Source organism: Dipodomys merriami, unplaced genomic scaffold, assembly GCF_024711535.1.
Source record: "Dipodomys merriami isolate MVZ:Mamm:240054 unplaced genomic scaffold, mDipMer1.0.p SCAF_1, whole genome shotgun sequence".
Lineage (NCBI taxonomy): Eukaryota > Metazoa > Chordata > Mammalia > Rodentia > Heteromyidae > Dipodomys > Dipodomys merriami.
In genome coordinates, this window is record NW_027202270.1 from 118,237,134 (window position 1) to 118,248,664 (window position 11,531).

The 11,531-nt window shown below is 35.4% G+C and overlaps 1 long non-coding RNA gene across 1 annotated transcript in view; it reads left to right on the top strand.

Annotated features, from left to right (window-relative positions):
* LOC138831271 (uncharacterized) overlaps positions 1-6,805 on the top strand; it is a 252,783-nt gene extending 245,978 nt beyond the window's left edge. Inside the window, exon 3 of the long non-coding RNA XR_011373198.1 lies at positions 6,714-6,805. This is a non-coding gene — a long non-coding RNA (uncharacterized lncRNA). The remainder of the gene's footprint in view (positions 1-6,713) is intronic.
* Positions 6,806-11,531: the final 4,726 nt, after the last annotated feature.

Genomic DNA, 11,531 nt, shown 5'->3' on the forward strand with positions numbered 1-11,531 from the left:
ACGCTGATTAAAGTTTCATGCCTATTTTATTTCACTTTCACTTTGTCTCACTACCAATCACTTTTTGATCTTCAATTGTAGCTAGCTAATTGGTAGTATTGTTATTTTTTTGTACTTCTGGTGCTTGAATTTAGAACCTGTGCATGTTCTCTTCTTCACTCACTGCTGGTTCTCTACCACTTGAACCACAGCTTTGTTTTCAGCTTTTTGGTAGTTACTTGGAGATAAGAGTTTCACAGGCTTTCTTTTCTGCCTAGGCTGTCTTGAAATGGAGATCTTCAGATCTCAGCTTCCTGAATAGCTTGGATTACAGGTGTGAGCTACCAACAAGTAGACAGCCCACTGGGATCATGACAGCTGCCAGAATTTGGGTTTATGAAATGAGAGGTATAAAATATGGATGTAAAATATGCATAACAGGAATAAAATATGGTATATCACTTTGGAAAAGTTTGACAGTTCTTTGAAAGATTAAGCATATTTTCTCTATATAATACAGGAAGCCATTTCTTGGTATCTACTTGGAGAAATAGAGATACATGCATACAAATACCTGTGTGCAAGTTTCTACTTGTAATATAATAGTTAAAGTATTGAATTATTCAAGTACCCATTGACAGAGAAAAACATTTTAAAAATGGGACATTTTACAATAAATGTTGTGGCGGGCATATCAATATCTTGGGCATCAGTATCAAATATATTGATAAGCATTAATATAATACCAACTAAAAGAATCCAGTCCAAAAAGTATATATTATATTTATTCTAATATATGAAATGGAGTAAGAAATAAGTAGATATAGAAAGCAACTTAGAGGTTGACTAGACTTAAAAGTGAATAAGGTAACTTGTCCCCAACTTTGGGTATGATAGAGTATATATCTTAGATGTGGTAAAACTATGTTTAAATTAGATTGATGTGATAGCTATATTATTCTGGGAATGTATTTATAACTTATAGTTGAGAATTTATATTTTATACTATTTTATACTTTTATATTGTAATGGTAAGAATTTTATAGCCTATAATTTATAAATCAATTTCAATTTTTTAAATGTAGCCAACATATGGAAAAACATGCTTTGGGAGATTTTTTTTATTATCAAATAAATCTGGCTTTATCTGTTCTTGTCAGGATTAAGACTAATGGAATGTAAGAACCACTCTACCTTACTAATTAACTATCAGAAAGTGAGATACTTCTGGCTTTATTCTCAAGTTATCACCAGGAGATTTCAGGAATATTTCATTTGAGGAAAAGCAGGGTAAAATACAAGAAAAAACCTGTATTTTCTGGAGTATTCCTCCTATGCAGACAGTCGTGTCTTCTAGAGTTAGCAAATTCTCAGATAAAGTGTATTTCTTCCCTTTCAGAACATAACAGTTTCTATCTAATGGCTTATACCAATGCTGTCCTTTGAGGTATTATGTTTTATTGTTATTCGATAGAGTTTCTTTTCTGTTTCTTTCCCCTGAACTCAACTTTCTCCTACTTTTATTGCTAACCAACAGCAGTCTCTATAGTTTTAGAACCAGGACACTATGAGTCAGCATGGCTTGTCTTTGTGCTATGCATTCTAGGAAAATGTACTTTTCTCAAGTTCTTTATTGACCCAACTCTGTCTTTCAGAATAACAATAAAATAAAATTGAATGGAGGGCATGAGGTTTGGAAGACACAGACACAGAAACCTCTTAATTTTTTCTTCTTCTTAGATTTTGGAAACAAGTTGGTTATGGGGAAAGATAACTCATCTTCTGGGGACATAACTAATAAAATAACTTCTTATTACTAGCGCTGACCCCTGTACAAGATGGAAGGACTTGCCATGCTTGGAAAAATCTTTTCTCTTTTTCCTGAGAATATTTTTATTGTTAGATGCTGTTTAAAGCAAATAAAATCTCAGCCCATAGTTTTTTATTCAAGATCAATAAAATGTGGAATACACACACACACACACACACACACACACACACATACACACACACACACACACACACACACACACACACACACACACACACACACACACACAATGGAATTCTGTGCCTCAATCAGAAAGAATGATACAGCCCATTTGTTAGGAAATGGAAAGACTTGGAAAAAATTATACTAAGTGATGTAAGCCAGGTCCATAGAAACATAGATCCCGTGGTTTCCTTTTTTTACAATAACTAGTATATGTCTAGGACAAGCAGAAAAGGCCAAAAGCTATGTACGTATGACCATGTAAGATGAGTCTAGGTGAAATGAACCCAAGATAGGGACACAAGAAGTTGTATCTTTCTTGCTGTTGTTTTTCATGTACTTATAATGCACTACGTGATTTTTTTGTTTCTTTTGTATGTTCTTCCCTCATGGTACAATCCTTGCTGTCACTGTATTTGATTCCAGTTCCCTGCATCTTTATGTACATTTTTCTAATTTAGAGAGGGGAAGGGCAATAACAAAATGCTTAAATAAGGATACAGGTTGACCCATTGTAACAATGAGATGTACAAGACACTATGCTGAAAACGAACTTTACAACTTGGGGAGGGGAGGAGTGGGGGAGGTGGAGAGGGAAGGGATGGTAGGGTAAAAACAAAGGAGGAGGTAACAATGCTCAAGAGGAAATGTACTCATTACCTTACTCATGTAACTGCAACCCATATTAAAAAGATTTTTATTCAGTCCTGTCAAAGTTGAAATTAAAAAAAGAATCATCATTGGTAATAATCAAATTGTATTAAGCTTACTAAGTATGTACCTGTTCCAATATACATTTCTTACTAACATTTCTTACTACTATTTTTGTTTCACATGAGAAGGAAAAGTATAATAGCATATTACTGACTGCTCAGAAATGAAGAGATTTGTGTTCTACTCCATGGATTAGTTTTTCATTTTGAGTTTTAGAAATTAATGGCTTATACTTTGGTGTGTTTATGGAGTAAGTGGCCAAATTATTTCTAAATCCGTATTAAAATATTCCAGGCATAGATTCTATTATTGTCTACAATTACCCGCTCATAGTTTCCATAAACCCTTAAATCCAAACTACCTACTGCTTCACAACTTGAAGAATTTCCCTTTGGTTAAAGAGTCCTTCTTGTCCCTTTTTTCTTCTCTGTCAAGCTTACTCATGTGAATGAGCCAATCAATGATCCAAAAGTGAAATATTTGCACACTTTTTTTTTCCTTTTGCCATTCCTCTTTCCTGCAACATAAAACCATGGATTTAAACAGGCCAGATTCTAGGGAAGAGAATCAGAAACATATCACAAAGCATTCTTGACTCAATATATAAAGGCCTTCAAACGTGTAGATGATTTCAGAAAGTTCAGTAAAGGTAACTATGTGAAAGAATCAGTGAACGTTTTCCTAATTAATTGTGTATGTGTGGAGTGCATGCTGATGATTTCCTTCATATTCGTCATCGTTATAGTCGGGACCCTAAATGTCCCCTCAGATCTTTCCCTTGATGTCTTGGTCCCTAAGTGAGAATGCTGAAAACTTGAACTCATGGAACCTACTGGAAGGAAGTAAGGTTGTTAAGAGTGGGACCCTGGCTTCTTTCATCTTTTCCTTTGCTTCCCTGGCTAACAGAAAGTGAACAGCTTTGCTCTGTCGTCTCACCTTGATGTTCTTTCTCACAGATGTCCAAAGTCACAGGACCACACAGCCATGCACCAAAACCTCTGAAACCTTGAGATAATATAACACTTTTCCTTTGTGAGCTTATTTTCTCTGGTGTTTCATCACAGCAACATATACCTGACTAATACCTGCATCCTTCAGCTTCTGAAATAAAGCAGACAACTCAGAGGAAAAAGAAGGAAAGCACTTAGATTCATCCATCCTTCTTCTCCACCTTAATTTGTTGTTTTTATTGAATATGGAAATACAAACAGTAGAAAAAGTGTAATTCTTCTTAAGTGTCTTTTGGGCACTTCTTTCTAAGTGATCCATTGCTACAATGACATACAAGTCCATGTGCTGTTAAACGAGCCTTTCCTCTCTACCCTCTTAAAAAGAGATACATCTACCCGTATAAACTATGCACAAATAATGTATTCAACCCACAAATAAATGGGCTCAAGAGAAATGTGTCTACATACCGAAACAAACTTCCATCATACTGTTCAATATCCTGTCTTTTTATATTAAAATTTTGAGTACAAACAACTTTAAAAAGCTATAACTGTTTGTATCTATGTAATATTGGCATCTTTCATGCTTTCTAGAGCTTTAAAAGTATTTAGTACACATATTTTTAAAGCTATGTTGTTGCATTAGAAACCATCTTGAAGTTAGGTATATTAAGAGCAAGAAATATTTAGAAACTGGACATGCATAAGGTGCAAAATAAATATTCACTACTCTTCGTATTTAAAGTATTTTGCACACGATGTTTCAGTAATACAGGATTTAAGAGGGTTAGAAAGATATTAAAGGTGTGAAGATGTTCTTAAATGGCTTTCTGAATGCTGAGGAAGCATTTGTAAATTAATGAAGGACATTGCAACTCCTCCAACCAAAACCCACACACCAGCCAAGAAGAAGAAAATGATCTGAAAACACAATGAACAGGAAACAAGGAAAGATCTTTTCCAGACTGAACACACGGTTTAAGCTATAAGAGGATTTAAGACATGACTAAATGCCATTGTTTCAAAAGGAGACCTTCAAATACCTAATTAATTTTTCATTTGTTTTATAGCTCTAGCAGATGTTGTATCTTTTTTTCATAAATTAGTTCATCACCGAGGGGCTAGAGAAAAAAATTCTTTTGTTAGATTTTGAATTAATGTACTTGATGACATGGAAAATATATGATTTGTGCAACCTGGTATATCCTAGTTACTCGTCCTGATAATATTCATCTTAATATACCCTGATTTAAATTTAAATAGAGATATGATATTTAAATTTATTCTTAGAGGAGGTAAAAGTTTTAGTATTAAAGGAATGGAGTTGTATTTACTCAGTCATTTTCCAAATAGATCCCAGGTCTCCAGTGAATATTTTCTCTGACTAGCTTTTTTTTAATATTTTGCATCAGCTAATTAACAAAAGAAGAAATATCTTTGAACTTGAACACAGAAGATAAAAATAAACAGTGAGAGACACATGAACTATGACCAAGTCACACACTTAGAAATGACCTCTAGGTATTTCTCACTTCTCTGTGAGCGAGATAACCTAAGGACACAAACTGAATGATTTGAAATAATAAATAGTAATATATTCATTCTAGGAAGATTAAACAGTTGTTGACAGTTCCTGTGTACACATCTTGCCTTAACCGAAGGTGAATTCATGTACAATGGCCAACACTTTCTCTTGTCCATCCTTCTTATAAAGAAAACTTTCCTTTCCTTGAAGGCTTATAAATAAGACAGAGACACACAGACCAGATTTTGCAGTGTCTAACTTTTTTAAGGCATCTGTTTACATGTAAAATAAGAACTAAGGAAAATCTTAACATCTTGTTTTTTTTTGAAATCAGATCATTGCATGGCATAAAATATACTGAATAAATAATTTATTGCATGTCAGCTCCATGTCAGTAGAGCAAGCAAGTATTTTCACATAATTTATATAACATTGTCTTCACACTTGCATGGCAAATACAGTTATAATCCATATATTCTTCAAAAGGAACTAAATCAAAAGAGATATGAGGTGAATTTTATACCTTTTGAATCCAAAATTGTCTAAGTAGAAATGCATATTCTTTCCCATCAAGCATGCTCGACCACTTAGAAAAAAGAAAAATGCTTCATGTTAATACATGAAAAATAGGTTCATGATGGCTCGAGGCCAGGAAACTGGGCTTTATTTCCATGAACTGACAGTTCTATTAGGGTAAAATAATCTTTATTGTTTTTAGTTTTACATATCTATTGATGAAGTGCCTTCCAATTATAAATCATCACTGAGTATTCAGTTATTATTATTTTTTCTTCATCAGTCATGGGGCCTGAACTCTGGGCCTGGACTCTGTCCCTCAGCTCTTCAGCTCAAGGCTTGGGCCACAGCACCACTTCTGGGTTTCTCTGCTTATGTGGTGCTGAGGAATCGAACCCACTGCCTTGGGCGTGCAAAGCGCCTTCCCAGCCCTCCCCTAACAATTTTTTTTCCTCTGTATGTTGTGGACAGTATTCTCCTAAAACCAAATCTTTGGACCTTATGTCTTCCAATAGTTCATGAAAAGTGTTGGTATATTTTATGATACTAGTCACCACAGTTATTTTCAAACCATTGTTCTAGTTCATTTTTAAGTAGTTCAGTGTAACTCAAATTACTCTGGAAAGCTATTACAAAATTAAGTTTCTTGTCTTCATCAAGTCATTCTTTGAGACTTACTCGGAGAAAAAAGCATCCTGTAACATAAGAATCTCCAGGAACAAACAAACAAACACAAACACACAACATATAGAATATACTTAGGCATGTGAAGGCATTTATTATGGAAATTGGTATGCACAATAAGGGAGATCCGTAAGTTTCACAAGTTTCCATCTGTGAGCTAGAGAACTAAGAAAGTCTGTGTTGTGATCCAGTCTTGAGTCTAAAGTTCAAAAAACCAGAGTATCCTTTAATCTAAGTCCAGAATGTCTGAAAGCCTGGGCACATTGAGCTTTGATATCTGAATGCACAAGATGACCAATGTTTTTGTGAAGACGGAAAGATAACTCACCCTTCATTTGCATTGTTTTTATAGGTGAGCCCTCAATGACTTGGATGATCTCTGCCTACACTGATGGAATCTTCTTTAGATCTCATTCACAGGCACACCTAGAAGTAGACCTATGTTCATACTGGAAACATTTTCTTCAAAGGCTGTTATATGACCACATGATAACTATCAGTCATTCTTAGCAAAACTAACCCTGTATATTTGTTTTGCCTAAGACAAAACTTCACAGAACTCAAGTAATTAGATCTTCTAACAGTTCCACAGTGTAAATTTTCTGGTAAAAAGTGTATAAATCTTTTCTTTCTTGTATTTCCATTGATCAAGGAAAGATGCTTACCTAGTGTTAAGTAAAGTGCCATGAGGAATCAAAAGCAAAGTAAAAACAAAACAAAACAAAAAAGCCTACATTACAAAGTCATCTCTTTTAAGCTCTCCTTGTCTGAGAAATAAAATGCATACAGCTGGTTTACTAGTTTACTGTTTACTGGTTTACAGAAACAATTTCATTCTTTAAATCTGTTTTTAAGTAGTTCTATCAAGGGTTATCAATTCCACATGTTCGATTATAAGTATAATACTTCTTGATCAGTGTCATCCCTTCCATTCTTCTCTGGTTCTTCCCAACCCATTCATATCCTCGTTATCTAGCTCAACTTACATAGTGTGCATGGAATAAATATGATGACTAGTTGCTTACCCTTCCTCCTTCCATTCATGCGTTAGCCCCATCTCCATGCCCCACTCGAGACAGATCCCTCATATTCATTTTGTTCACTGGTTTGTTAGTTGTTCAGAGGACTTTACGCTATTGCATTCCTCCACTCAGTATATACCTTTCTTTATCAATTTGCCTGTGTATATATGCATCTGGCTCTGTATATCTTTCATGGATGCTTGTATTTTAGATCTAACTATTCTGCCTTTCTTATAATAATGGCACTCATTGTATGGGCATGTACCAGTCATCTGTAATTACTTTACTGCAACACTAGCAAAGCATCCAATACAATGGCTACTCACCAAATTTTAACAAATCAGTATTTTTTTAAAAAATTACACCAATGGATGTAAGAAAAAATGAATGTATATCTATAAAATGACAGGTATTATGGCTGGTAGGTTTATACCTGCTCCAAATTCATGGAAAAATTTAACCGCCAATTCTGATTTATAAAGTTGATATTTTAGACGGTGATTGAGTTGGGAAGTCAGAGACCTTTGGGATGGGATCAGCAACCTATAAAAGATTGAAGAAAGCACTGTACACTATATTTTCTTCTTGAACTAGAGGACAATGCGCCATTATGAAATAGACTGTGATTTTATGAACCATCAAACATGTTGGCATCTAGATTTTGTATTTCCCAGTTTCCCCAGCCTTAAGAAATGTATGTGGGTTTTTTTTTTTACAATTTGAACGCTCAGGTATTTGAATAAAATCAAAAGAAAGAATGAAGGCAGACTTTGTTATTGATAAGTAAGATACTGCTTCAAAAATTACCAAAACTGTGCATGTGGATTTGGTTGGTGTACTGGTAGAGGATTGAAGAATTTTGAAATGAATGCTAGGAAGGGCCCATAATACTGTGACTACACCATTTAGGACACTCTGGTGAGTCCTCAGTAAAAGGGAGTGATGAAGAAATTTGAAGTCTTCTCAAAGAATGTCTAAGAGGTTGTTATCAGAATGTCAGTAAGAAATAAGGATGCTGAAGAAATAAGGTAAGAAATAGAGACTGAAGATGGCCTTGATAAAGTCTCAAGTGGATAAGAAGTATTAGAAATGGAAGGAAAGGCTATTCTCATTATAACTTGTCAAAGTCCTTGAAAGACTTTTGTGGGCTACACCCAGGATAGCCGTGGGGACACTATGCCTAATGCCTTGGGGACCTAACTCCAGTGGCTCCAGGAGACAGAAAATATAGTGTCACTCTCAAGCCATAAGATTTACTGTTTTCTCTGTTTGGAATTTCTTCATTGGAATTCTTTGCCTTTTTATTCTGTCTCCATATTGCACTGCAAAGATCTTTTCTATTCCTGTTTAACAATTGTATCTTGGAAACATGCAATCTGTTTGATTTCACAGATTAACATCTGGAGAATGATTTGTCTCTGGATGACTCATGCCTCCTCGGGAGTTTCATTCATATCTGATTTAGAAGAGAGACAAGACTTTGGATTTGGACTTTAAATTCGATACCAGAATGAGTTAAGACTTCTGGGGTTATTGGTATGCAATGTGTGTATTTTACATGTGAGGTCTGAATTTGTGCCTTCAGGAGATGATTCAGTCAGGAGAGCTCTTGTAAGTAGAGAGTGGTGTAGACTGTTTGTGCCCTTTCCTATTTTCTGCACCTATATCATAGATTTCCAAGGCTCCTGAACACTGAAAAATAAATTTGCACTGGACTTTTAGTCTTCTATTCTTTTTTGAGTACTTTAGGCAATTTCTATACTAGAGAGGTTAATTTTGGCTCATGGATGGGTTGCCTGAGAAGTCTAAGATAAAGCTGTCAGATCCATTGAGGATTTCATACGATGTCATCTTGTGGTAAAATGCTGAAGAACAAGCATATGAGAGCAACAGCAGAATGTGATGAGGGGCTCATCTAAGACAATGTGTTTCCATGACCATTAATCCACCTATGCAAAAAGTCACTGATCCATCTTAAAGAACTAATTACTCTTCAGAAGATACAAAATTCTCACCTGGGACCAAACTTCACCATCAGGTTTGATAGAACCAACCATATCCAAAGATGGCATGGTGTTCACATATTACCCACAATAAAGTATTTTCTTGTAGAAGCACGAATTTATTAATACAAGGACTCAAGATAGAAGTAAAAGATCTAATACCTTTTGGCTTTCAAGAAGGTACTGCTTGTTTCTTGACATATTGTGTAAGTTATTCAGAAAAGAGTATAAAATAATTATCATCTAAAATGTACAGCAGAGTTATGTTTATCAATGTGTTAAAAATACGGTTATTCAAAGATTATTGAGATGAAAGAAGACAAATATTTTAGCTTCCAGTATAAATAGTAAAGCCACGATATAATCTCTACCTTATTATTTTATTAATTAGAGTTAGCTTTTGTGTACTATGGTGAAGTCTTTGCAGTGACATTTGTTAGTTTCTTCTTTCTTTTCTTTTCATTTATTTTTTGTCTGACATGAGCCAGAACTTTGGCCTGGGTGCTATCCCTAAGCTCTTCATCTCAAGAGAGCAAGGTGAGCAATCTACCACTTGAGCCACAGCACCACTTCTGATTTTCTAGTGGTTAATTAGAGATAAGAATCTCACTGACTTTCCTGCCCAGGCTGGCTTTGACCCATGATCCTCAGATCTCAGCCTCCTGAGTAGACAGGTATGTGAGCCCCTGGTGCCCCGCGAGTTTCATTTTTATTAATATGTTTTAATATTTACTTGAGCTTAGGGAATAAATATTATATATTTGTTAAAAGAGTATGTAGCTCTTTTGTGTCTATCGTTGTGAAGTATTTCTATAAAATACCTATCAACATTTGGTAACACACACACACACACACACACACACACACACAAATCCAGTGATTTTCCCCTAATGGCTCCCCATTCCCATCCAGGCACATTTTAGTAATGTTTAGAGATGTATTTTGTTTTTGGAGAAGAACCTTCCACTGGCATCTAGTTGGCAGAGGCCAAAATGAGGCAGGTTAGCCCATTATTAGTAGCATTTTGTTTCTGTGTTTGTCCCAAATACCAGTAGGGCATTATAATAATGAAACTTCATAATGCATTTCATGATGTAAATATGTTTTGATTATTTTGATTAAATTATAAGAGATACAATGGAAAGATAGATAAGGATGAAGACAAGAAAAGATATTTTGTGATGACTAGGAAAAGTAGACAAGGGTTTGAATACATGTAATATCCATGGGAACGAGGGAGGTTATTTTTCTTTGTTTTTTTTTCCCCAATAAAATTGTTTCAGGGCAGTTGGAAAATACCTTCCAATCAAATTTTGTTCATACTTAGTCCTTTTTTCTTTATTTTTTTCCAGTTCTGGGGCTTGAACTCATGGACTGGACAATGTCCCTGAGTCTCTTGATGCTCAAATCTAGCACTCTACCACTTGAACCACAGTGCAATTTCTGGCTTTTTCTGCGTAGTTTCTTGGAGTTAAGAGTCTCCATACCTTCTTGACTGGTCTGGCTTTGAACCATGATCCTCATGAAATTATTAGTCTGAGCCTTACTCTAATATGACTTCTCCTTCTATGTAAGGGAAATTTGGATTCACACACAGGGATACTGTGGGACAGGGATAGTGTGGAAACAGGGAAATGATGTTCTCCATATGCCAATAAAAGAAATCGACAACAGATTCTTCTCTCATAGTCCCAAGCAGCAACAAAGGTAACCTCTATCTGGATTTTGGACTTTTAGACACAGGTCTATGAACTCATAGATTTCTGATGTTGAAGCCAAAGAGTTGTGGGACTTTCTTATTACACCTACATAACCAATATGATTATCAAGATAAGCCTTTATGTACATGACTTCAAAGTCCAAGATCCTTATGTTAAGACGGGAACAGTTTTAGAGGGGCACACATCCCACTGTCAGTGATAAATAGCTGTGTAAATGTGGTGTCTTTGCATTTAATGTGCTTAATAAGTGAAAGAGAATGAACAGTTTGATGGTTTAAAAAAAATCCTAGGAGATGTCACTGAGTGCTACCTGGCAAGAAGAGGCAATAAGGATATCAGCAAAAGAAAGCTCAGCAGAGAAGATGGCAGAAGTGTGTGTGTGTGTGTGTGTGTGTGTGTGTGTGTGTGTGTGCGCGCGCGCGCG